Source organism: Nyctereutes procyonoides, unplaced genomic scaffold (genome assembly GCF_905146905.1).
Source record: "Nyctereutes procyonoides isolate TBG_1078 unplaced genomic scaffold, NYPRO_anot_genome, whole genome shotgun sequence".
NCBI classification, from domain to species: Eukaryota; Metazoa; Chordata; class Mammalia; order Carnivora; family Canidae; genus Nyctereutes; species Nyctereutes procyonoides.
In genome coordinates, this window is record NW_026575021.1 from 16193743 (window position 1) to 16218575 (window position 24833).

General features: G+C 47.4%; 1 protein-coding gene across 9 annotated transcripts in view; it reads right to left on the reverse strand.

Annotated features, from left to right (window-relative positions):
* Positions 1-24833, reverse strand: part of LIMCH1 (LIM and calponin homology domains 1) — a 293512-nt gene that overhangs the window by 117335 nt on the left and 151344 nt on the right. Inside the window, exon 1 of one of the 9 annotated variants that reach the window (XM_055340239.1) lies at positions 23522-23650. The exons of the other annotated variants lie outside the window; for them this stretch is intronic. The gene's annotated coding sequence lies outside the window, so the exon portion shown is untranslated. Of the gene's footprint in view, positions 1-23521; positions 23651-24833 lie in introns of those variants that run through there. 9 annotated transcript variants of the gene reach the window in all.

The window sequence follows — 24833 nt, forward strand, 5'->3', positions numbered from 1 at the left end:
AGAGGAGTTTCCTAACCCTGGTGTTTGAAGATATTTACCAAAAATAAGTAAAACATCACGTCACCACACTTTCGAACACACAAACCCGGTGATTGCATGGGTCAAATTCCATGACACCCCTTTCGAAGGGACCGTGACATTCTCGTCCTGTAAATCCGGTGTTTCAAATAGTGTATAACAATAGCAGAGCCCAAGGCTGGGTGTCAATGATCTTTTTTTACGAAAACTATTTTCAGATCACATGCCTTACCGTAGAATGAGGAAAGCTTTCTTTGTGGCAAGGCTGTAATTTTGTGGCCGCTTCTAGCTGCACATACTGGATCCCACTGGCCATTTATTCTCAAATGCCGTCTGACTACCCATGTTAAGTAAAGGTCTGAGCTGCAAATCTTAAATCTTTTTTTAAAAAAGATTTTATTTATTTATTCATAGACACAGAGAGAGAGAGAGGCAGAGACACAGGCAGAGGGAGAAGCAGGCTCCATGCAGGGAGCCCGATGCGGGACTCGATCCCGGGTCTCCAGGATCACCCCCAAGAACATCGTCTATGAAGTGAAACAAACTCATAATCATTTCTGATGCCACTTAATTTATGAAGTTGTCTCAAAAAAGGCTGTATTATTACTGCGCAGGGGGTAGATACATGTCCAAAGAGAAACCCAGAAAGACCTGGGTTCTAGTCATGCTTTCCTACTCCCTGGGAAACCTGGGCAAGCTGCATAATCCCTTTGAGACCCAGGTTCCTCACTTGTCAAATGTGAGAAAACATGCCTACCAGGTTTCCCCAAGTAATAAATGAGATCACAGAGGCACGGCACGTAACTCCATACCGACTCCAAGTAGGTAGTTAAAAGTGTGGACTCTGGAATTTAATTCTGGCTTATGACTATAACTTATTAACTACTATTGCTGCTGCTGTTGAACTTGTCATGGCTACCGTTGAATAAATTGGCTGAAAGAAGGTCAAAAGCACACCATGGTGTGGAGCTAACATGAACACTGAGCGCCCAGAACATACCAGGCACTGTTCTGAGGCCTTAAATGTATTGACTCACTGATCTATTTTAATATTTAATATTAATATTTTAATATTTTAATTTTTAATATTTTAATATTACCCTATTTACAGCGTAATACCCTATTTACAGCATAATAGGAACCTGTGCACAGAAAGGTTTAGTACCTTCGTCAGGCACACGCAGTAAGTGGCTAAGCCAGGGTGCAAACCCTGGCACACCGACCCTTAACCTGAATGTTCTCTCTCTTGCCTCCCGGCGCATTGGGCCACGATGGGCCGTCTGGCCGAGTGCTTGGACATTCCCGAAACTTGGTGAAAGGAAGAATGGCTTCAGGAACAGAGAAGCCTGAGAAGGTGGATGGTTTTGCAGCCTTTCTGATGGGCACTTTGGGGCACTGACCGATAAGAGCATTAGGAGTTGGAATCAAAGAAGCGAAGGACTGACAGTGGTTGGAGTCTTCGCCGGGTTGCTGTCCAGCCTGAGGCTGAAGAGCTTCACTGAGGAGGCGGTGACCCATTTCTGAGGCACTTCGGTCCATTTTTGGAGAACTCTGAACGTGACATAAAAGTCTCCCGTATATCCCGCAACACGCTGTTCCCAGTGGTTTCTCCTCGTTGGTTCTGATTCTGATCCACGGAACTGCCCGCCCCGCGTCATGCTCAGGCTGCCCCCCCCCACATGCCCTTCAACACTGTGCGGCTCCCTCACGTCTCCCTCTGGCTTCTGGCTTCTCCTCCCCACACTCAAAGCCTCCCAGTTGCTCCATCCACATGGTGCGGCCCTTGCTGTCCTCTCCACCGGGGACTCTACATTGGTGCTCAACCGTTAGGGGATGGAGCGAGGCGGACATTGGTTCAAACACCAGCTCTGTCTCCCTAATTCTGCGACTTCAGGCAGGTTTCCTCATCTGCCAAACAGGAATGAGAATACGTATATGATAACTGACGGGGATTAAGAAACCTCCAAGACCTGTAAGAAGCTCCCAAGAACCCAGTGCCACGCCCGGTACACAATACGTGTCCCCAGATGTCAGTTGCCGATAGTTGCTGCCGTCATCGCCTGGGATGTTGTGAGACTGTGGGGTCCCAAGTAGGAACGAGACCCCCACTCTGATCCAGCGCCAGGACAGCACAGGAAGAGCTGGGCAGACACTCTGAGTCTTAAGTGTGCACCACGCACGTCACCACCGTGTCCCGAGACGAGAGCCAGGACACCCGCGTGTCCCCTTCTCGACATGACTCACCTGCGCTTTGGAGACTTACCTACGCGCCCGTGTGCCACTCCAAGCGTACCGAGAGGAGTGGATACATGGATTTTGGCAGACGTAGCGGAACTCTTTTTAGCGAAAGATATTAAAACCACGTGATAGATTTTACTATGAGACGGGAGATTCTGAAAACCACAGGACTGTTTGGATCAGCGAGGAATGCCAAGCTGGAAAAAAAGGGACAGAAGTAGCTAAATCCCTAACCCCCCGGAAGTTAAGTTACTTCTGACCTTCTTTTTTTTTTTTTTTTTCTGACCTTCTTTCCAAAGACGCCAACCTCTGATGGAGAGCAACAAAAACCACATGCAAAAACCAAGGAAATCTTGGCTCCAATGGCTGATCCTCGCTTGGAATGGGATGGTGACAACTCAGAAGAGAAAAATCATTGCAAACTCGCTCAAGCTCTTAGGCGCTGTCAACACACCGCTGTCAAGCTGTTCCCACCATCTACCCGAAGCCTAATTTGGGGATTCTTTATTCAGACATTATTCTCTTCTCTTATTTGCTTTAACAGGACCTATTATTTATCCTTCAAGTAATCCAGATTTCCTAAAGACTAAACAGGGCCCATGATACAAAGCGATCAGTCATGTTAACATGATTGAAGTCGCTGTGAAGTTGCAGGAATAGAACAAATCTTCTTTGAGGACAAAGCTGGCATCATTTCTCTCTTTGAGTTTCACACCCCTCCACCCCAGAGCCCGACACAGACCCTTTGCCATATTATGTACCCAATAAATCATTTCTGGATAAATGTTCCCGAATTGCAGGAAAGCAAGCCTTTGTCTTTCGCCATAAGGACCTTGAGCAACAGGGCTGATGTAAGGCCCAGGAGTCTTCTCTACAGAAAGTTGGAAATTGGAAACAGCTTCATCTGAGTCCTCTTCCCCATTCTGCTGGTGGAGCAAATGGGTGAGAGAAGCCTCTAGAACCAGGCATCTGTGTTCTAATCCCAGGTCTACCAACTTGAGGAGTCTGCTCAAACGTCTCTGTGCTCTCTGCGCCCTTCATACAGCGGGGATGGTAGTATCGTGGACACCTCTCGGGCTTCTTAGGAGAAGTAATTGAAATAAGAGACAAAATGCTTAAGGAGAGCTTTTAGCCTACAAATAAGCACCCAGTACGACGTCCGCCATCGCACTACTGGCTCGTCCCAGGGCCTGGGTAAGTCACCTAGCTGCGGGCAGAGGGTAGCTACGGATCCAAGAGTCCTCCCATGCCAGCACAGAGCCAGGGAGGCTGCTAAGAAGTCCAGCCCCCGTGACCTCCAGGGAAGTGGCAGGAGACCCCTGATGGAGAAGTTTCTGATCGCTGGACGAGAGGGAGGGAGTCGTAAAAACATCAGTTCTTGGGCAGCCCAGGTGGCTCGGCGGTTTAGTGCCGCCTTCAGCCCAGGGCGTGATCCTGGGGACCCAGGATCGAGTCCCACGTCGGGCTCCCTGCATGGAGCCTGCTTCTCCCTCTGCCTGGGTCTCTGCCTCTCTCTCTCTGGGTCTCTCATGAATAAATAAAATCTTTTAAAAAAAGAACCATGAAGAAAAGAAATTTGCCCTCTTTTTTGTGTCTGTCGCTCTGAGTGACCTAACTCTGCCCTTCCCTACAGGGAAAATGCAAGAATCCATCTGCAAGGGTCCAAGTGCCTTGGATTTGGGACGCACTCTCCTCCTTTGACAAGCTCTTTGGGGGACACCACGTTGCCACAGTGTCATGGGCAGCACGTCTGCCTCCCCAGCTCTTGGCGGGGCTCTGCTTATCCACGCTCCAGATCTTTCCTGGAATGGAATAACATCTGCAGCAGGATGGACAGCGGGGGACGGAGTGCTCGCCCCGTGCCCACATGGGGGGCCCTTGAGTCTATCACCACTAAGGTCACAGGCCAGACACCGAGGGTTGCGGTGTTGACTGCCACAAGTGAGATTCGAACTCAGGGCTACAGTCTGTAGCTCGTGCTGTAATCCTCCAACGACTCGAGGTAAGAAGCTCCCCAGCGAAGCACGCAGTTTGGAGCGGACAGGCCGTCCTGTCCGGCCTGCCACTTGGAGAGGAAAAGGCCCACCTTTACCGGAAATGCTGCTGTTCAGTTTGACCCAGTGGAGCGTGCTGCAACCGGGGGGCCGCGTGTTCACCATGCACTGCAGTGGGGTCTTACTCCCAGGCCTCCCGAGGATCCTCCCATCTGAGGCCTAGCAGTTCTGGTGACAGGGAAAGCTAGAGGCCCACGTCCCATGGTGGCCCCGGGGGCGCACTCTCCTCCCCCTGGTGCAGACGGTCAAATACCCTTCTGATACCAAGGAAAAGCTGTCTGGACCCTTAGCGCCAGAAAAAGCCTAGACTTTACCGTTTAAAAGTCCCTGCATCAATAACAACGGGCGCTGCAGGAAGGGTAGGAAGCTCCCCAGTGTATGGGGGTGGGGACAATCTTTGGGTTAGCTGCAGATTTTGCTATCTGACTGCACAATTTATTTAAAGTCTAAATTAATTTCTTTTTTTTTTTTTTAGATTTTATTTATTGATTCATTCATGAGAGACACAGAGAGAGAGGCAGACCCAGGCAGAGGGAGACGCAGGCTCCATGCAGGGAGCCCGACGCGGGACTCAATCCCAGGCCTGAGCCAGAGGCAGATGCTCACCCCCTGACCCACGAAGCGGCCCCTAAATTAATCTCTTTTGGGACAGGATGACTGGTCCCACACTAATTTTCACAACGGGTCAAAAAACACTCCCTTTTCATTTAAACAGCTCACCAAGACTGTTCTCCTACTGCCAGGCTTGTTGACATGTCCCCTTTTTCCCTTTCACTTTTGGATAGAAACTTGGCTAATTGACATTCTCTGCGACTTCTTGGAAGGGTACTGGGGACTAAGGAGAGCTACAAATAACACCTCGGAAAGCCGGAGTCGCCCTGACCACGCCGAAGGGAGAGAACCTCCCCATCCACCCGCGCCGCTCAACCTGTTTGTGGGATAAAAAAATCCGTACATGTTGGAAGGAGGATAAGAGCTTGTGGAAAGTTCTGGCTAAGAGGTGAGGAAGCGGCTTGTTACCCACCAGGCTCAGTGGAGAAGCGGCCGAGGCCTGTGGACCGCCCGGCCCACAGCACCCGCGTGAGGCTCTGCACACCTCCCAAGGCCACGCACGGGCTCTCCCAGAAGCCCGAGCCCACAGGCAACCGTGACGCTGCCCATATAAGGGCGAGACGCACAGAAGATGTTTTCTCACCCCAATTCCCTCCAGACCGAAGGATTTTTAGAGGTCTTCGGGGAGATTTCTGAGGATCGTTAAATACTGTTTCCAGGCAAATGTTTACTGGCGTGCGTGTCCTTGCGACATTCCTATTTCTCCACCGTATAATTAGGAGGCACAAAGAATACATGGTTGGGTCCTTTTCTCATCTTGCTTTGCCTTTGGTTCTCTTGTTTATCAGATCCCTGGTCGTTCAGTTATTCAGCGCCAGTAGAATTTTTGAAAACTATCCATTTCTTTTTTTTTTCCCCTCCATGGTGTTTGGACCGTATTTTAATGCCCACGAATATGAATTTTAGATTAGGAGAGATTTAGAGCATTTTATGGACTGGTTTGTCATACAGGATAAAGCACACCAATTCCCCCTTGAAAACCGTCGACACGACTCGAAAGCTCCATATTTATTTACAGCCTCCTTCTCCAAACCCCGCATGCCAAGTGCGGCGACCATACATTCTAATTAGTTTATCTGCATGCCGCTCACGCGCCGCCCCGCTCAAAGAACTTTAAGACGTTCATCGCCATTCACGAACAGGCCCTGACTCACCAAGATTTATAAAGCAATCAGTGGCAAAGTTAATTGGAATCTAGATTTCCTAACAGCTACAGAAAAATCCATGCGGTGCTGGGGCAAAAAAAAATTAAAAAAAAATAAAAATAAAAATAAAAAAATAAAATAAAATAAAAAAATAATAAATAAAAATAAAAATAAATATATATTTATTAATTAAATTAAATAATTTAATTTATTTAAATTAAAAATGTTATTAATTTAATTTAATTTAAATAATTTATATATTTATAAATATAAATATATTTATATTTAAATAAAAATAAATAAATAAATATTTAATATTTATTTAATAAAATAAAATATATTTTATTAAAATATATACTTATATATTTTATTTATTTATATGTTTACTTATATATTATTTATATAAATATTTATATATTTATTTTATTTATTTATATATGTTTATTTATATGTTATTTATATAAATATTTATATATTTATTATATAATATATATATTATAAAAATATATTATATAAAATTATATATATATATATATAGCCAAGGGGTGAAACTAAACTCAAGTATGGCATTTCTAAACCAGAGGGAGAGAGGTGGGAAGGGAGAGTTATTTGCAAAGGGTTTAAACATGGGCAAGGGCGGCATCGTGCTTCCCCTTCACGTGTAGGTTGGCTGCAGCCCTGGGGCCCGGAGAGCCTGGCAACCTCTGCAGACTCGTTCAGCCCTTGGTCTGCTCACGGGCCCCAGGTGCCCGGGGGGGCAACGAGTCGGAAGCATCCTGTGCCCAAATCCAGGAGAGACCACAGATTGGGCGCGTAGGCAGATTTTGCACAATGTGTGACTGATGTAATTCTTTTAGAAACCCGATCTCTCGGGTTTCCAAGGACGCTCCCCAAACGGCTTGATTCGGAGGGTAACTCCCCAGGCTGCTCCCCCCAACATCACACACGCGAGGAAAACCACACGGCAAAAGGGAAACCGCTTAGGCTTCAGGTGTTCACGCTCGAAGCCGGACAGATCCAAATCCCGTCTCCACTGACGCTTCCGACGAGACTTCTGAATGTATCTGAGTCTCGGTTTCCTCAACTGCGGATGGGGATCGACACTACAGCCTCCCTCCGGGCTACGGCTGTGAGGCAGCCAAGGCCTGGCCAGATGTGCCGAGCAGCGGAGGCCAGGATTCTTGGTCCGCGGAAACGTGGGACCCGGGGCTTGGATCCTGTCCGTGATTCTTCCTGGTGGCTGCACGGCTCACTTTTTGACTTTTTGTCAGATTCTTGACCAAAATACTATGTTCTCAAGGTGGCCAGCCCTGACCATTCAGTCCTCCACCAGGACAATCCACGGCTGTTCTTCCCAACGTGGTCACCGAACATGTTCTCCTGTTTTCTCACCTATTGTATCACGACCTCTTGTCCCATTAGAACATCAGCTCTGCAAGGGCAGGAGTTGTGCGGGTGTCGCCTACTGGTGCCTGTCTAGCGCTTGGTGAGCTCTTGATATTTGCTGAATGGATGAAAGAAGAAGTGTGCCTACGCTGGTTCTGTATTTGAACGCTGGGTCACTCGAAGGGGGGTAATGCTTCCCCACGGTGCTCACCTGTCAGCTCCAGGCTCTGCGTGGGAGGGACGGCGCTGCTAACTGGGCGCCCAGGACCATCAGGACGCACTCAACGTGTGAGGGTATGGCCCTCACGTGGACATACCAAGCTCTGAGTGACATGGGGAGCTTTTTGGAGATAGGCTTACATGTTCACCACATGCTCCCTTGCCCAAGATCCCTCACACATTATGCCCATCCAGGAGAAGGCGTCTGAACTTTCCACGAAAACAGTAGGAGACTCCGGCTAGATCAACATCGCTGTGAGCGTGATGTCGGTCAAGCTCGAAATGTTCAACAGAAACCTGCTTTTTTGAAATGTGTGAACAGTTTCCATATCCGCGGACTTATTCATGCCTTGTTCGAGCAGATGTGTCAACATCTCACCAAATTATCAATCAAAAGGCAATGAGTGGAATTTTAATCGACTACAGGAGTGCTCGAATAGAACAGAGAGGCTCCCAAAGCAAAAAAAAAAAAAAAAAAAAAAGATACTACAGGGTTGATAACGCCTGCCTTTTAGTCCTGACTGCTGAGTCTTCAGCATCCGGCCTACCCTGCTGCAGTTACAGCACAAATTCCCTATGAGCAAGGGTGACGTCGATACCTTGACCTTCAAAGAGCACCCAGCACCTACCAGGCCCCGGACAAGTATGTACTGAATGGGTGAGCAAATCTAGCTCCTTTAATACATATTTCAAAGACCCTTTAGGAAACCCAGTTGACACAGTTGAAGGACTAGATAAAGATTGCGGCCAACTGGATGAATGAGCATTGGCAGCCGTATATATGGAAGGAGATCTGAGAGGTTTTGTTTTTCTCAAGCCCAATATGAGTCGAGGGCCAACTGGCAATTCATGTGCTAAATAAGCTAATGTCATCTGAGCCCAAATTAACACTTAACAGAGCAAAAGTGTCCAGAGGATAAGGATAAAAAAATGGTTCCTTTGCATTTTTAGGGGGTCCAACGACACCTGGCGGAGAGCTATCCAGGTCTGGGTGTACCGTTCTGACCTGATGGGGAGTAGTCCAGGAACTAAGTCTCAGAGGTAACAGTAGAAGGAACTGGGAGGCACGAGAACATGAGCAGGGCGGCCAACCAGAGCAAGACAGACAAGTGGACGGCCCTGGTTCAGCCCCACCAGCCCGGCTGACACCAGGTCACCCCCTGGCACCGGAGAGGGCCTGGCCAACTCAGAAGATACCAGGCTGACCATCCCAGATCCGTGAGCAATCACAGGCTGGTCGAAGCTGCTGGACCTGCGCTGCCCTGGCTTCACCTGACCTCGGCCAAAAGGCCGGGAAGCGATTTCCCTGGCTTGATATCGGAGAGCCTGACTTGGGTCACTTAGCTCAGGAACCTTATCCGTTTTGTTCTTCCATCCTTACGCATTCAGACAATAGCACAGGATCTAGCACAGACTAGGTACTCTAGAGATATTTATTAAACCAAAAACGAATGGAAGACGGCAAGGCTGGCCCCTAGTCCCCCCGCACCCCCCCCACGCCCCGCCGAATCCAAGAAGGCAAATTGTCGAAATTGGGCCTACAAACCACATAGACCCAACCAAATATTTAGAAAATATTCAGAAAAAATATTTATAAAAGCTAGTTTCCAAGTTCCCGAGGAAAGGAGCAGGAGTAATAAATAACAGGCTGAGTGTCCAGGGAGGTAGAAGTGGAACATAATGGATATTTGGTGGCACAAGACTCTTAAAATATTCATGGTTATCATTTTTATAGATTAGTGAGAAGCAGCCCAGGACAACAAGAAGCAAGGAACAAAGGAAAGGTACTGATTCCAGGAGAACGTGAGCCGGTAAGGAAAGGCTTCAAGTGCAAGGTGACAGTGTTTATAAATATAACAGGCCTTGGGCTCATGATTCCAGCCTTCTGGAACATTCTTCCTCTCATATGGATCCTGATGTAGGCTTAGCAGACGTCATGGTCTAAAGGTCAGTACCTGAGGATATAGGAGATGAGCCCCGTGTGCAGAGGCCCCTCAGGCTTAGGGAGGTCCCTGCCCCTCAGAGAAAATAGCTCTTCTTTGTGCAGATCTCTGCATAGCACAGGAAGGCACGGAAAGTGCTCTCCGCACTGCGACACAAGTCAGCAAATTGTTTTTAACAGTACACGTTTTAGGCTTTGTGGTCATGTGTAGCCATAGACGGCACGTAAGTGAATGAGGACAGCCATATTCAGAGACAACTTTATTTACAGACACTAGAATCAAAACTAATTTTCATGTGTCCCCAAATATTCTTCTTTAATTTCATTTATTAATTTAATTAATATTTTATTAATTTAATAATTATCATTTATCACTTATTTTATTTATTATATACTTTATAACTTATAATTTATTAATAACTTATTTTATTAATTTATTATTAATTTAATTATTAATTTAATTATTATGTCTCTAATTTTTAGCCATTTAGAGACACAAAAGCCACGCTTAGCTTGTAGGCCATGAAAAAAGGCGGCAGGCTGGTTCTGGCCCATGGGCCACAGCTCCAGCCCCCTTGTCTACATGAGGACTCTAATGACATCTCATAGTTGTGTCTTCCCACTGCCCAATGCTCGCAAAAATGACTCAGCCATTAAAATGACAAATACCCACCATTTGCTTCGACGTGGATGGAACTGGAGGGTGTTATGCTGAGTGAAGTAAGTCAATCGGAGAAGGACAAACATTATATGTTCTCATTCATTTGGGGAATATAAATAATAGTGAAAGGGAATAGAAGGGAAGGGAGAAGAAATGGGTAGGAAATATCAGAAAGGGAGACAGAACATGAAGACTCCTAACTCTGGGAAATGAACTAGGGGTGGTGGAAGGGGAGGAGGGCGGGGGGTGGGGGTGAATGGGTGACGGGCACTGAGGGGGGCACTTGACGGGATGAGCACTGGGTGTTTTTCTGTGTGTTGGCAAATTGAACACCAATAAAAATAAATTTATTATTAAAAAAATAATAATAATAAAAATTCCAAGTATTAAAAAAAAAGGACGGCCCCCAGAAGATGCTCAGGAGTGACCATTTTGATATGATAAGAGCAACTTGTAATTTTACGACACAGCTGCACAAGGAAAAGTTAGAACTCACCGGAGTTATCTTGTCCCACGCAACACCCTCAGAAAATTTTAAGGGTCGGGCGCTTATTTATTTATTTTTTTATTGGAGTTCAATTTGCCAACATATAGCATAACACCTGGTGCTCATCTTATCAGGCGCTTATGTTTGTGGCCTTTAGTGAGCTTGACAATACAAAGTAAGGCTGTTATTAGTATCCATGATTATGAAAGTTCAGCTACACTCATGAACCCTTGGGACAGTGCTTGAGGGATGAAAGACACCATTTCCCCCATAGGCTAGCTGTATGTTTATCTAACTGTACAACTCCCCTGACAATGATTTTTTTAATTAATTAATTAATTAATTAATTTATTTATTTATTTATTTTCTGACAATGATTTTTAAAATTTGCTTCCCATGAACGGTGTCGATTTCCTATCATGGAGGTAGAAAGGTAAAAGAAACATTCTGCATTTTTTGTTTGTTTGTTGTTTTTTTTTTCATTCTGCGTTTTTAGAATCAGAGTCCCTTACAGAAAGACTTATAAAAGGAATTTCTTTAAACTCTTTGAATTTCAAAATTCTTTGAGATCTAGATAATAAAGATAGCCTTGTCCCTCAAAATCAATTAATATGACCATGTCTCATGAAGACGTTTATAATTAATCATATAATTAATCACGTTTTCCTTTGTGTTGTGGCTGCCAGAAAACTCAGAGTCAAGTCTGTGCCTCAGTTATAGAAATCAAATAAAAATATTTATCCTTTGGCTATACTGATATTTTCAAATGCTCAAAGCTTTTATTTATTTATTTTTGCCTCAATATCTTTATTTTTCCTCAGGAACAGAATAAACCATGTAACCATGTTAGCAATACATTTATTTCAAGACAACCCAAATGAAGCATTTCTTTCAAATATCCTTTTTCAAGATTGCCTTCCATTTCTCCATATGTTTCTGTTCTTCATCTGGCTGTTAGTTTTTTGTTGCCATGACACTTAATATTTATACAAACAACAAAAAGCAAAATAACAACTCCTGCCCACTTCCTGTCAACTCTAAGTTAAAATTTCAGGCCAAGTGGTATGTGATTGATTCCAACTTGATGCACCCGGAGACGGGGAGATGGGATGGCCTGGAGTCATTTACTCCATATCATTTAGAAAGTAGAAGACTCATTCTTTTAATGCCTTGGAGAGTAAAATGAAGTAAGGGTATCAAATTAATTTTCCTTATTGATTCAGCCAGCAGGCATTAATTAAGCATCTACTGCATGTCAGACCTACAATAAAAATTAACCAATTGGATTCTGTATCAAGTTTTGGGTCTCATCTTCCTGTAAACAAAAAATAGATTTTTTAAATGGCAGAGTGAATAATTAAGGATGTACATAATTAGAGCTGCACTAAGGATGTTGGGGGTGAAACCTGTCGTCTCCTGCAGTTTGGTCTTACAATGAAGTCTTATTAATTCAAAGAGCATTATTTGGAATCTAAGAAAATCACATAGGAATTAGATTCAACTGTAACATCTTACTAAATAAAAAGAATCTCTTTGCAAATAAATAATATGTTGATTACAAGGTGATTTATACCCGGCTCTTTGAGTAAATCTGGTCTCTTACGTGCTTAAAAAAAATCTTATCACTTAAAAGCTTCTACCTGGGGCCCCTGGGTGGCTCAGTTGGTTAAGCATCTGCCTTTGGCTCAGGTCATGATCCCGGGGTCCTGGGATCGAGCCCACGTTAAGCATCCTGCTCAGGGAGGAGTCTGTTTCTCCTTTTCCGTCTGACCCCCCTCACTCCCTACTGCTCCATGCTCTCGCTCTGTCTCTTTCAATAAAATATAAAATATTTAAAAATAAATAAAAGTTTCTGTCTTACATGCTTAAAAAAAATAAAATACCCAAACTAAAATGTGCCATCACTTAGCTTTTCACTAATCCCAAAGGTACCTGTGAAAGTAGTGAGAAATCCACTGAGGCCATGGGACGTTCTGGGTAAGAGCCAGGCTTGAGTTTGAACCCCAGCTGTGTCAAACACTCGTTGGGTTACCATGGCCAAACGTTTGACCTTCCCGTGCTTAGTTTCTTCATCTATAAAACGAGGGCACTATTACATCCTTCCTAGTGTTGTTGCAGGAAGGAAAAGGAGAAAAAGGGAAGTGCTTAAGGAATGATGTATAACAAAATGATTAAGGGCAAGGGTATGGCGTCAGACTCTGGATTCAAATTCCAGCGCCATCACTCATTCACTGGCTCCTTTATTCACCTTGAGCATATACCGAGCATCCCTCTGTCTTGGTTTCCTCATCTATGAAAGGAGGATACTAGTTGCATCTACCTTGTTGGGTTACTATGGGGAGTAAATAATACATGTAAAGTGGTTAGCATACAACGAGCACTCAATTAATGTTAACTTATTAGAATAATGTCTGACATTTATAGGTACTAAATAACTGGTAGTAAAAATTGACAGTATGGAAAAGATGCTCAACATCACTGATCATCAGGGAAATGCAAACCAAAACCATGATGAGATGTTGCCTCACACTAGTTAGAAGGGCCATTATCAAAAGGACAAAAAAATAAAAAAAATAAAAAATAAAGGACAAAAAATCACAAGGGTTGGCATAGATGTAGAATGAAGGGAACGCTTATGCACTGTTGGTCAAAATATAAATTGAGGAAGCCACTATGGGCAACAGCATGGAGGGTCTTCAAAAATTAAGACTAGAACTACCACATGATCCAGTAGTACCAATTCCACTTCTGGGTATTTATCCAAAGAAAACAAATACATTAACTTTGAAAAGATACATGCTCACCCACGTTCACTGCATCATTATTTATAATAGACATGATATGGAAGCAGCCTAAGTGTCTGCTGACAGACGAAGGGATAAAGAAATCAAGAGATCGATCCATCTATTGGAATATTATTCAGCCATGAAAAAGAATAAAATCTTGCCATTTGTGATCACATGGGTGGACTTCAAGGACGTTATGTTAGGTGAAATAAGCCAGAGAGCGAGATAAAAACCCTATGATCTCCCTTATGTGTGAAATTAAAAATAAACAACCAACAAAGCTCACAGAGAGAGAACAGATTGGTGGTTGCCAGAGGTAGGGGTGAACAAAATGGGTAAAGGGAGTCAAAAGGTACAAACTCCCAGTTATAAAATAAAATAAATAACTCTTGGGATGTAATATACAGCATGGAGACTATAGTTAATAATATCATATTGCATATATGAAAGTTGCTAAGGGGCACCTGGGTGGTGGCTCAGTCGGTTAAGCATCTGACTCTTGATTTTTGGCTCAGGTCCTGATCTCAGGATTGTGAGACTGAGCCTCGCATTGGGCTCCATCCCGGGTGTGAAGCCTGCTTAAGATTCTCTCTCTCCCTCTGCTCCTCCCCTCCCCCTCCCCCTCTCTAAGCAAAAAGGTTGCTAAGAAAGTGGATCGTAAAAGTTCTCATCGTAAGAAAAAAATTCTTCTTCTTCTTTTTTTTTTTTGAAAAAAATTCTGTAACTAACCATGGTGACAGATGTTAACTGGACTTACTGCGTGATCCCATGGAGATCATTTGTAATATAAGCAAATCGGGAATCACTGTGTTGTATACCTGATAGAATATTGTGTGTCAATTATGCCTCGATTGCAATAAAAATAAAAACAAGCCACAGGAAACAAAAGAGTGAGATAAAAATGGGAAGGGATAGGGATAGGCTTCACAGGTAGATAAATCTAAGGGATCATTCTGTCCTTTCATTTGACAGATGGGAAAAGTGAGGATAAAGCCAACAGTACGTGTACTATCCATAGCCTCACAGCCCCGGGGGCCGGGCCTGGACTGCAACCCAGGTCTTTGGGATTCCAGTCCAATGTTCTTGGACTCAAACCATACTGCATACTTAGTCTTCCTACCTCAAGGGTGATGAGATCGTAATAGAAACCAGCTTCTCATGTCTATTCTCCAAAGAGAAAAAACTGGCTGGGGATTTGGGGGGTAGAACAATGCGAGAGCAGCCATTGGCAAACAGACAAAATTGAATACTGTTCCTCAAAACGGATATATCGCAAAGGCATCAGGTTTTAATTTTTGGTAGAACTGGCCAAGAGTTTATAGATTAAAAATATAAGTATGAGAAGTAACAATGGCTTTGGAAAATCTAGACAGATCGGCTACACGTCTGGGTAGGGCTAACTGATACAAACAAAACAGCCCGATTTTTTAAAGTAAGAGAAAATTTGCTAAGAGCTAAAGGAGACTAATTTAGTAAGGTCTTTGGTGGCAGAGGGCAAAGAAGTTCTTTTGGATGAGTTTCTCATTAAGAGGTTATTTTCAAAACTGCGTTGACTGATGGAATGATCATTGTTAAAATACTTAGGAGGAAGAGACGCGTTGGGGCACTGAGTTCAACGCTGTCATTTTACAATGAGTCATCGGAACAGGAAGAGCCGGTGCCTTGCTCTAAGTCACTCTGCCTACAGCTGACACTTTGAGCCATGAGCTGATCCATGAGGCCCTGAAACTAAAGTAAGAGTAAAGACAAACAGGAGAAGGATCATGAATCTACATCAGCGCGAGAGTCTCCACCACCACGGAGAGCGCGTACGATGCCAGACAACACACTACGCCGACCTGTGTGTCTTTATTCCTCACTAATCAGTGGGTTAGGCACTATTACTATGCCATCTTACAGATGAGAAAATAGAGGTTTCAGGAAGAATGGGAGTGACGACCACCTGTTTCAGCGCCAATATCATCACGACCTTTTTAGAGCACGTATTATGCACCAGGTAAACATGCTAGTTTTACCTACATTAGCTCACTGACCCTTTACAATAGTCTTAAGAGGTTGGTACTAGGGTTGTTCCTCATTTTACAGATGAGAATGCTGAGGTTTATTAGAAGAAGGTTAAATAACTGGCCTAAGGTCACCTACCAGGAGATAAATCTGGGCCTCTGCAGTTAACATCTTTAAGAATAATCGGATTGGGGGCACCTGGGTGGCTTAGTCGGTAAGTGTCCAACTCTTGGTTTCTGCTCAGGTCCTGACCTCAGGGTTGTGAGATCAGCCGTGTATCAGGCTCTATGTACCGTGATGAGTCTGCTTAAGACTCTCTCTGTCTCTCTTTCTCTCCCCTTCAGCCCCTATCCCATCTCTCTAAAATAAATAAATAAATCTTTAAAAAGTAATAATAACAAGATTGGTGGTTGTCAGAGGCAGGGGTGGGGAGTGGGCAAGATGGGTGAAGGGAATCAAAAGATCTAATCTTCCAGTTATAAGATAAATAAGTCCCAGAGATACAATATGCTTTATTGTATATTTGGAAGTTGCTAAGGGGGCAGATCTTAAAATTTCCCATCCTGGGGAAAAAAAAATACTGTAAACTCTGTGTGATAACAGATGGTAGGTAACCAGGCTTATTGCGGTGCTGACTCATAATATACACACGTCATGCATCATTACGTTGTCCACCTGAAACTAATACAACATTACATGGCAAAAATACTTAAATAAAATAAATAAAATAAAATAAATGATGATAATACTAGGAAGAAGGACGAAGAAAAAGTCCATTTGCAAAGCTCTGTCTCTGTATTAAAGACTCACGTTGACAGGGAGGTACACCTATGGTGACGATCCAGAGGAATGACCGCGGGGTGGGGTGGGCGGAAACACTTGGCCTTTCTGTGGCTAACAGAACATGGGGTTGAGTTGAGGAAGAACGGAGTCGACCCTGGAGAACGAGTTTTGCTCCAACTGCACCAAAGCTCACTATTGTTTAAGCGCCGTGATAGGAAGCAACCTGTTAATTGTCCGGAGTGCTGTGCCAGTGGAACATTAAACCGGGCAAGGAAAGGCTGTGAGAAAGTGCCCAAAAGAGCCCGGAGCAAAGAAATTGAATGAAGGGTGTTAAAAGGGACCTAAGCTTGGAGAAAGGTAAGAAATAAAGACAATCAACAGGTGGGTCTCATTCCATGGACACACGATTGTAACAGAACAACACAATGTCTCCTGGGATCGTTTTTATTTTTTTAATTTTTTTAATTTTTTTTTCGTTTTTATTAAAAAACGAAAAAAAAAAAGTAGAGAAAAGCAAGGGCTTCCTTCTACTCTGCAGAGGAGGTGGGCTTCTACGCATCGACAACAACATCACCAGACGTCTGTTTACAGATCTACTGGCAAAGTCTGGAAAGTCTTGGTGAATGAATAAGCAGGTAGGCCAAGCAGGGATGATTTATTTTTTTGTAAAGTCCGTGGTTAGTACTTCATGCTGGCAAATTTAACCAACAGAACAGCTGGGCCACCGAAACCATGGCCCCCAGAATTAAAATGCCAAGTAAGTTATGAGATGAAATGGATAGTCCCGACCGAGCGCATCACCCTGTCTTCCAACCCCGTAAGTACATAAGCTCTGTATTTACTTCACTTTTTGAAAAGACAAACCTGTGACTTCTTTCATGGACATTTTCTGATCAACCAAAAGACACTATCACTCACTCATCTGTTGGTCAAATAACCATTTTATAGAACACAGCGTCCAGGCATACACGCGAGTCGATGAGCCTTTGAATCAACCTGCGGAGGGAAAACTGGAAGCCATCAGTCAAGGTCGCTGTGACTTGGACGGCAGAGCCGTCCAATCACTCCTGCTACGATTTTCCTAGCAAAGCTCTCTGTTTTCCGTTCCTGCCAAGGATCCGCCTACCGCGTTCCGCGGTGACTCCCCTCCTCATACTGACAAACAGGAAAAAAAAAAAAAGTCACTCAAGTTCTTTCTTACATAATGTTTTTGTGTGTATGTGTGTGTGTGTGTGGGGGGTAGATCCAGAACTCAAAGAGCCTTGATGCTTTTTATCAATTCCACTCAACCTCAAGGGCAGGAAATAAAAATATTTTTCTCTTCCGACTCAAATACAATACCCCTTTGTGAAGTTGCTAAGAAGGTACAAATAGCAGATCTGGGAAAAATTTCAGGTGACGGATATGCATCAAAATATTTCATCTGGCTAAAAATACCTCCGAGTTGCTCCCAGCATTGCAACACACGACGTGCTACGACTTGGGATGATGAACCTAACCTGGTTCCCCACCCCTAGACTGGTGCTAACCCTGAGGCTGCACAGAAGAGTAGAGCATCCTGTGTCACGACGCCAACGTCCCCACAGGCCTGGGCCAGCTGGGAGCAGCTGTTCTCAGGATGGAAACAAGACAGAAGAGGGAAGACAGACAAGTTCAGATTACCGCATCCTCGTTACCTGGCAGCCGGGGTTTAGACCAAAAACCCAAGGGGTGAGTCAGGCCATGTGGGGAGTCCCACAGAGAGCTAAACCCACGGCGGCAAGGCCCATGCGCTTCCAGCCAGCTGTCTCAGCACCCAGAAATGCGGCTCCTAAGGACGTGCAGCCACCCCAGTGGCATAGGCAGGTCTTGGGTCCACAGATGAACCCGGTGGCCATGGAGGGTGTGTGTGGTCCCGGGCAGACTCCAGCCCCATGGCGGTGGAGACCCACGAGGAAACATAACAAGGGAAGAAGGACCCAGCCTTGGGGAGCAGGGCAAAGGCAACAGAATAAGTAGGGAAGCATCTGGCCCTGGCGGCACCTGCAGCTTGTGCTCCTCTGCAGGCTTGTCCCTGCCACCCCTGTCTCCCCCTCCAGCCGCTCCCCTCAACAGGAGCAGAAAACAGACGGCAGCCAAGTCTTCTTCAAGTCCTGCCAAGAAAAACACTGCAAGGTTAAGAACACAAAAGGCTCCAGATATCTTGCTACTGAGGTTCTGAGGTCCTTTTTTTTTTTTTTAATAAATTTCAAGTATACACACACACACACAGAAGAAAATCCATTTTCAGTCAAAGGGTTCAAGAATGTTGACGATCTTTCAAGGAGTCACACTATGTTCTTAAGCTCTTTTTTTTTCTTAAACTCTTTCAACAGCTCTATTTGTTTTCGAAAGGGTCATAGGTTTATTTAAGAGCAGTTTATCTTTTGGCTGGCCCGTTAGCAGCCAAAGCATAACACAGAGAGCATCCAGCGTAATCACGGCTTGGGGCTGAGCGGGGGAGTCGGAGACACAAGGCCCAGAGTCCACCACGCTATCTGCTCCCAGAAAGCACGTCTGCGGCCACAAGGGCTGAATTTCAGACACGAAGATAGAAATAATCGTCTAGAGAGGAAGTGTTCCCACGGCGTGCCCCCTAACTTCGTTACCCATGTTGAGGAAACCACCAGGATCTGTGAAAGGATGGGGAGAGTGATCGCGGACTTCAGACGCAGGAACATCTTCCTACCGAGTGATAAAAACCTATCACAAAATAAATACACACCATATGCACTCCATAAAAGCACGACACAGAGATGCCTTTGTGTTTTCATCAGAAAGCTGGCCAAGACATGGGGCCCCCGGAGCCGGGCACTCCTCTGGGGCTCTGGGACCTACGGGGGCAGATGCAGACATGGGTGGGAACATGAGATGGTGACAACATCCCTTCATCTGCTGTCCTGTTAATCCTGCCCGTAATGCAGACAGAATGATGACAAGGACGCCCCACAGCCTCCTGGACGCTGTGCTGGCCTCGAGCCCTGTGCTCAAAGGGAAGGCGGGAAGCTCCCATCTGGGTCCGACGGACCCAAAGGTTAACTGTCATCCATCAAACCTGCTGTGCTGTTTCGTTTGAGTGGATTTCATGAAAAGTCCAACTTTTTAAAATCCAAGTTGTCTTAGGGGCAAGGCACGGTCGCTCAATGCGGTAGCTCAGAAACGTCCCTAATGCCATACTAAACCTATTCCGTGTGTTCTACGGTTTTTATATTTAAATATTTATTTACTTACTTATTTAAAATATTTTATTTATTTATTCATGATAGACATAGAAAAAGAGAGAGAAGGAGGCAGAGACACAGGCAGAGGGAGAAGCAGGCTCCATGCAGGGAGCCCGACGTGGGACTGGATCCCGGGACCCCGGGGTCACGCCCTGGGCCGAAGGCGGTGCTAAACCACTGAGCCACCCAGGGATCCCCTATCTAAATCTTTAAACATAAGTTAAAATATTTCTATTAAAATACATGAAAATAAATAAATAAATAAATAAATAAATAAATAAATTACATGAAAATATACAGCAGGTATATTCTAGTAAAAAACTAAATATCTTTAGCCTGGTTAGACATTTTGTGCTTGAAGGACATCAGGCGTCTTAGGAACAAATGCTCCTTCACTGGGGAAGGAAGGGCTGGATCCAGCAGAATTAACACTTGGCGTCCCTTGGACCCAGTTCCGCAGGCTCCTTTCTCCCTTGCATGCGACAGCTTTTAGCTTTCATCAGCTCAACATGTCATGCACCAAAAAATATATCAATGGCGCCAAAGATAAGACCGCTAATTATTTCTTGAATGTCAGCTGATCCCTGGAGCGTCATATTTGGTGGTCGGCTTTGCCGACCTCAAAACGGATTAGTTCTTTAGGAGTCGTGGAAGACTCCATTAAGATTTTATGATTTTTTTTTTGTCCTTCTGTCCCCTGTATTGGAGTTCATGCGTATAAGCAAAATGGATGGATTTCTGGAGACAACGGAAACATCCACGTGGCAAGGAACTTTACGAATATTTGTTTTACCGGAAAGGAACAAGAGAGAAACGGGGAAAATAGGTCAGCTTCTGGAAATAGGTATATATATATATATATATATATAGAGAGAGAGAGAGAGAGAGAGAGAGAGACAGAGAGAGAGATCTGTGCATATCTGAGAATTTCCTAGGCTTCTCCATGTTTCTAAAAGCAAAATGCAGCAACAGTAGATCTGGATAAAATCAATACATTAGCCACTGCCGAGGCTGGTTAGTTATTCTGGGAGTGAGAATTCAAGCAGAAAGGAGGAAGACGCAATGCTGCAGCGGACTCAGGGCCGGGGGGGTGGGGGGATCCTAGGACGTGCAGTGGGGGAAAGGGAAACTGAGGCAGCGGAGCCCCCCCACCCTGGGGTGGAGCATTCTCCGTGGGCCGTCCCCAGCCCGGGATGTCCCACGTCGTCGGTGCTGGGGTCGGCTCCGGGGGGACGGGGGACCTCCGGGACACTGCAGCCGTGTCCTCTGCTGAGCAGCCTCACTCGCCAGCACTGCCCGCAGAGCCCCCGCGGACACCGCTGCCCCCACGGAACCAAGCCCAGAGGCCCGAGCAGAGCCCCGCGGAGCATGTCCCCTGCTCCCTGCGATGTGGCCGCTGTGGGAGAAATGGAACGCGGGGAGCAAGGCGGGCGCAGGGGGAGAGCCCGGCGAAGCTCCTGGGCCACCCCACCCGCGCACACCAGGGGCCCCTGGGGACAAAGCGGTCACACAGCATCGGATCTGGCCAAGGCAGTGAGTGGTTACGGGGCCGGGACACACTGCCGTGGTTATGGGGGCCCGGGACAGACGCCACTGGGGTTCCCCAAAGCCGCAAGGCAAAGGGCGCTTCTCCAAGTTAGAGCACGAGACCGATCTGCGGCCTGGCGAGGCCGACGGAGACAAGCTGCTCACGTGTTCCAGGAGACGTGAGGGCCCGGGGCCGCAAGGGCAGGAGGACCCCCGCCACCCCCACCTTCAGGGTCGCACAGGGGGGATCCCGGGCCTTGCTGGGAGGGTGTCTCTACCACCCGCTCTCAGTCCCTCACTCCCCACCCGTGTTCCTCGCTGCAGCACAGACGACCATCCTCGCTCCCGACCCCACAGGCCATCGGGTCCCCCTGCCCACCGACGCCTCACCCGCGGTGACGGGGCCACGGAGCGCAGCCACTGAGCCCTCCGAGCCCTCGAGGCCTCCACGCCCCGCAGCTTGGCCCGGCCCCGCGACCGGGCTTGTTTCAACACGGGCAGCCAACGCTGAGGTCAGTACCTGGCACGCGGCGGGAGCTCAACAGCCACTTGTCCACAGCTTAGAAGTAATCTCTTTTCCCCCTTAAACTCTGTTCTTTTATTCTCAAGTTATTTTCTGTACCAAACAGAGGCGGGTTTGTAAATCACCGAAATCGTGGCTTAAGGGAATTAATTGCTGAACCCAAAGGGAGGGCCAAAACCCCAGAGGTCCCCAAATTCGTCCCAATAACCAACTCTCTTTCCCCTCCGCCTCCTTCTCCGGCTTCTCCTCCTCTTCATACCTGGAGCCACATCCCAGGAAAAATTCTAGGCTCTTTACCTATTAACTAACCTGATTCAGGAGGAGCATACAAGGTAGTGATTGTATTGCTCCCATTTCGCAGACAAGCAGACAGAGGCCTCAAATGACATCACGAACCTGCCAAAGAGCCCCGGCTGGGCTGCAAACCTAAGATGCCGCGAGGCTGCGCACCTGACCGTGCCCGCGGCCCCCTGGGAAACAGCTGGGCCTGGCCATCCCAATCATTAAAGCCTTTATTGAGCACCTACTGTATGCCAGACGCCAAGAACATCCCCAACGGCCAGGAGGGCAGTTGGTGGGTCACAGTCAGCGCTCCTGTTGCTTTCCTGTCCCGTTTGCCTCATCACTCCGACGCTGAGCACGCCGAGTCCGCTGGACCAGGAAATTCAGGAACAATCCCTCTTTCCTCGCTCTCTAGCTTTCAAAGGCCCCCCGGAAACAGTCCTCCCCCCGCACCTCGAGCTCCAGCAAGACGGAGCGGGCAGCCCTGGGCCACAGCGGGGGCGGCACAGACGTGTGAGTACGACCACAGGCACGGACACGGGTGTCTCGGACCCCTTGGCAGCCTCTCCACGTCCTGCTTCGGGGTCCAAAAGGCAAGCAGGGGGCAGAGGGGTGAAGGGGCACCGACCTTGCAGCTCACGCTGCCCTGCACGCACCTGCCCTGCAAGGCAGGAGGCCCGACCCCCCACCCCCGGCCCCGGGCAGGCCTCCGAGCGAGCCGCTGGGCCCGGCCTACACACGCGGGGGCCACCGGGGCAGGCCGTCCCCCCCCCCGGGCCGCGGGCCCCCCAGGAGAGGCGCCGCCGCTCAGCCACAGAACAGACAGGGAGCTGGCTGAAGAGAGGTGATAAAAATAGACTTTCCAGCACTGCAGGAGGAATCCTTGGGCCGCGGGGACTTGTCGGCTGTCGCTGCGAGCTTCTTGCCGTGGCCTCACGACCCTGGCAGGGGAAGCGTCCTCCCCGGGGCCCGGGCGGCGGCGGCCACGCAGGCCTGACCCGCTGTCATCAGCCAGCTGCCGCGGTGACCCCGTGGCCCTGAGCCACAGGTGGCAGGAGGGCCGGGCAGGGGCGGCCCCTGGACCCGACCTGCCCCCTTAAACACCCGCCCCCCTCTTTTCTCGGTCCTCCCCCCTCCCCCATTTCAAGAAACAGAAATTTTTAGAAAGCAAAGGTGCAGGTGACAGAGGAAAAGCACACCTGGGGGCCCCGGGGAGCACTGCCCACACGCGGTCACGCATGCCGGGCGCCGGGGGCAGGCTCTCAGGTGCAGCAGACTCGCTGCGAGTTCACAAAACTCTTAAAAAACCCTCTTTTCTTAGGACTGAACTCGGTGTCTGTGCATCCTCCACAGCCCATCCCCAAAGATAAAACAGTGCTTTCCTTAGAATATTTAAAAAAAAAAAAAAAAAGGCTTCCTGCAAAGCACTAGGCAGGAGGAGAGCCGGGCACACGGAGAGCTCGGGGGACGGGAGCCCTGCTGCTGCCGCAGCCGCTCCGCTGACTGTATCAAAAGGAACTTTTTTTTTTTAACCGAGTGGTCACGAACGAGCGTCTTTCCTCCCCCGCACCCCCAACCGACCCCGTAATCCTGAGTCCCTGGGGCTCCGACTTACCCCTGGAGTCCTCCCGCCTGCCTGCGCAGGGACGTGGCCCGGGCAGGTGTCCGGCTCCCCGGCGACCGCACGCGGCCGGCCGTGCCCTCCCGCCCCCTCTGCCCGCCGCCCGGCCAGCCGTGCCTGGCAGGCTGCAGCGGCCCAAGTGCTGATGCAGGGAAAGGGAACTTACTGGAAGGGAGCGTGATTGCCACACCTAGTGGGGGAGGGAGGCGGAGAATTCCGCTCCCTCGGAGGATGGGGGGGACGGGGAACAGACTCCCCAAGAGGTGGAGATGCTCCAGCGCCAGCTCTGCGGGGCACTTGGCCACGGGGCGGGCGCCCGCAGGACCCCGGGCAGGAGGCCGCGGCCTGGCCCTGGCACACAGGAGCTGCACCACCCCAGGCAGGCCCTGCCTCTCTGAGTCTGTTTCTGAAACCCTAAAGGCGTCGTGATAGCCACGAGCCTCAGCCATAAGCACAGACGCTGGAAACCCAGGCGTGCCACCCGCCACCTCAGGGACGCGTGTCACACAGACGTCGGCACAGCAGTCCCGCAAAGCTCGGGCGAGATTCACCAACCCCGTCTGACAGAAAAGGAAGCCGGTGAACTCACTCCGTGGATCCTATCCGTGCGGTGCTTTGAATTGAAATGCAGGCGTTTAATCTTTGCGGCTGAAACTGAGATGACAGCTGAGAACGGAATTTCTGCGCGGCCGGTGATTGATGTGTTTACAGCCCTCCGCTGGTAGCGTTCCGAGGCCCGAGTATTTATGGTGATGGCTGTTCGTGCTACTGCAGAACCCATTTCCCACCTGTTTTTTTTTTTTTTTATGAAACCTCCCTAAAGGACATGAACTGTGTCTTTGTGCAGATTCTAAAAACGGGGATCCTGAAATGTGTGAGCAGAAAACTCATGTGTATGGATTTACCGTTTTGGAGTTTTCAAATGCCGTAAAACACAGTGTTTACAACCAATTCATCATTTATAAAAGTTTGTTCGTTTGATGGGCCAACGGGCTCCCTGCTATAGGGCCGTTTATTGAGGCCCATACATCAAATGTTAGGCTGACATCCAGTATTTGTTAATAACTCCTGTGCTGCTTTGCCTGTTTTTGTAGTTTCTGTGTATCGTGCTCTATTTTGTCTTTATCTCCATTCTGTTTTGTTTTTTTTTTAAAGTAAACTTTTTATTTCAGGATGGTTTTTAGGTTCACAGAGAACTGCAAAGACAGCACAGACGGTTCCAGCACGACCCACACGGTACCTCTGACGCTGCTGTGCTGCACATTTATCACAGTTAATGAACAAAAACGCTGGGATCCGACTTTTA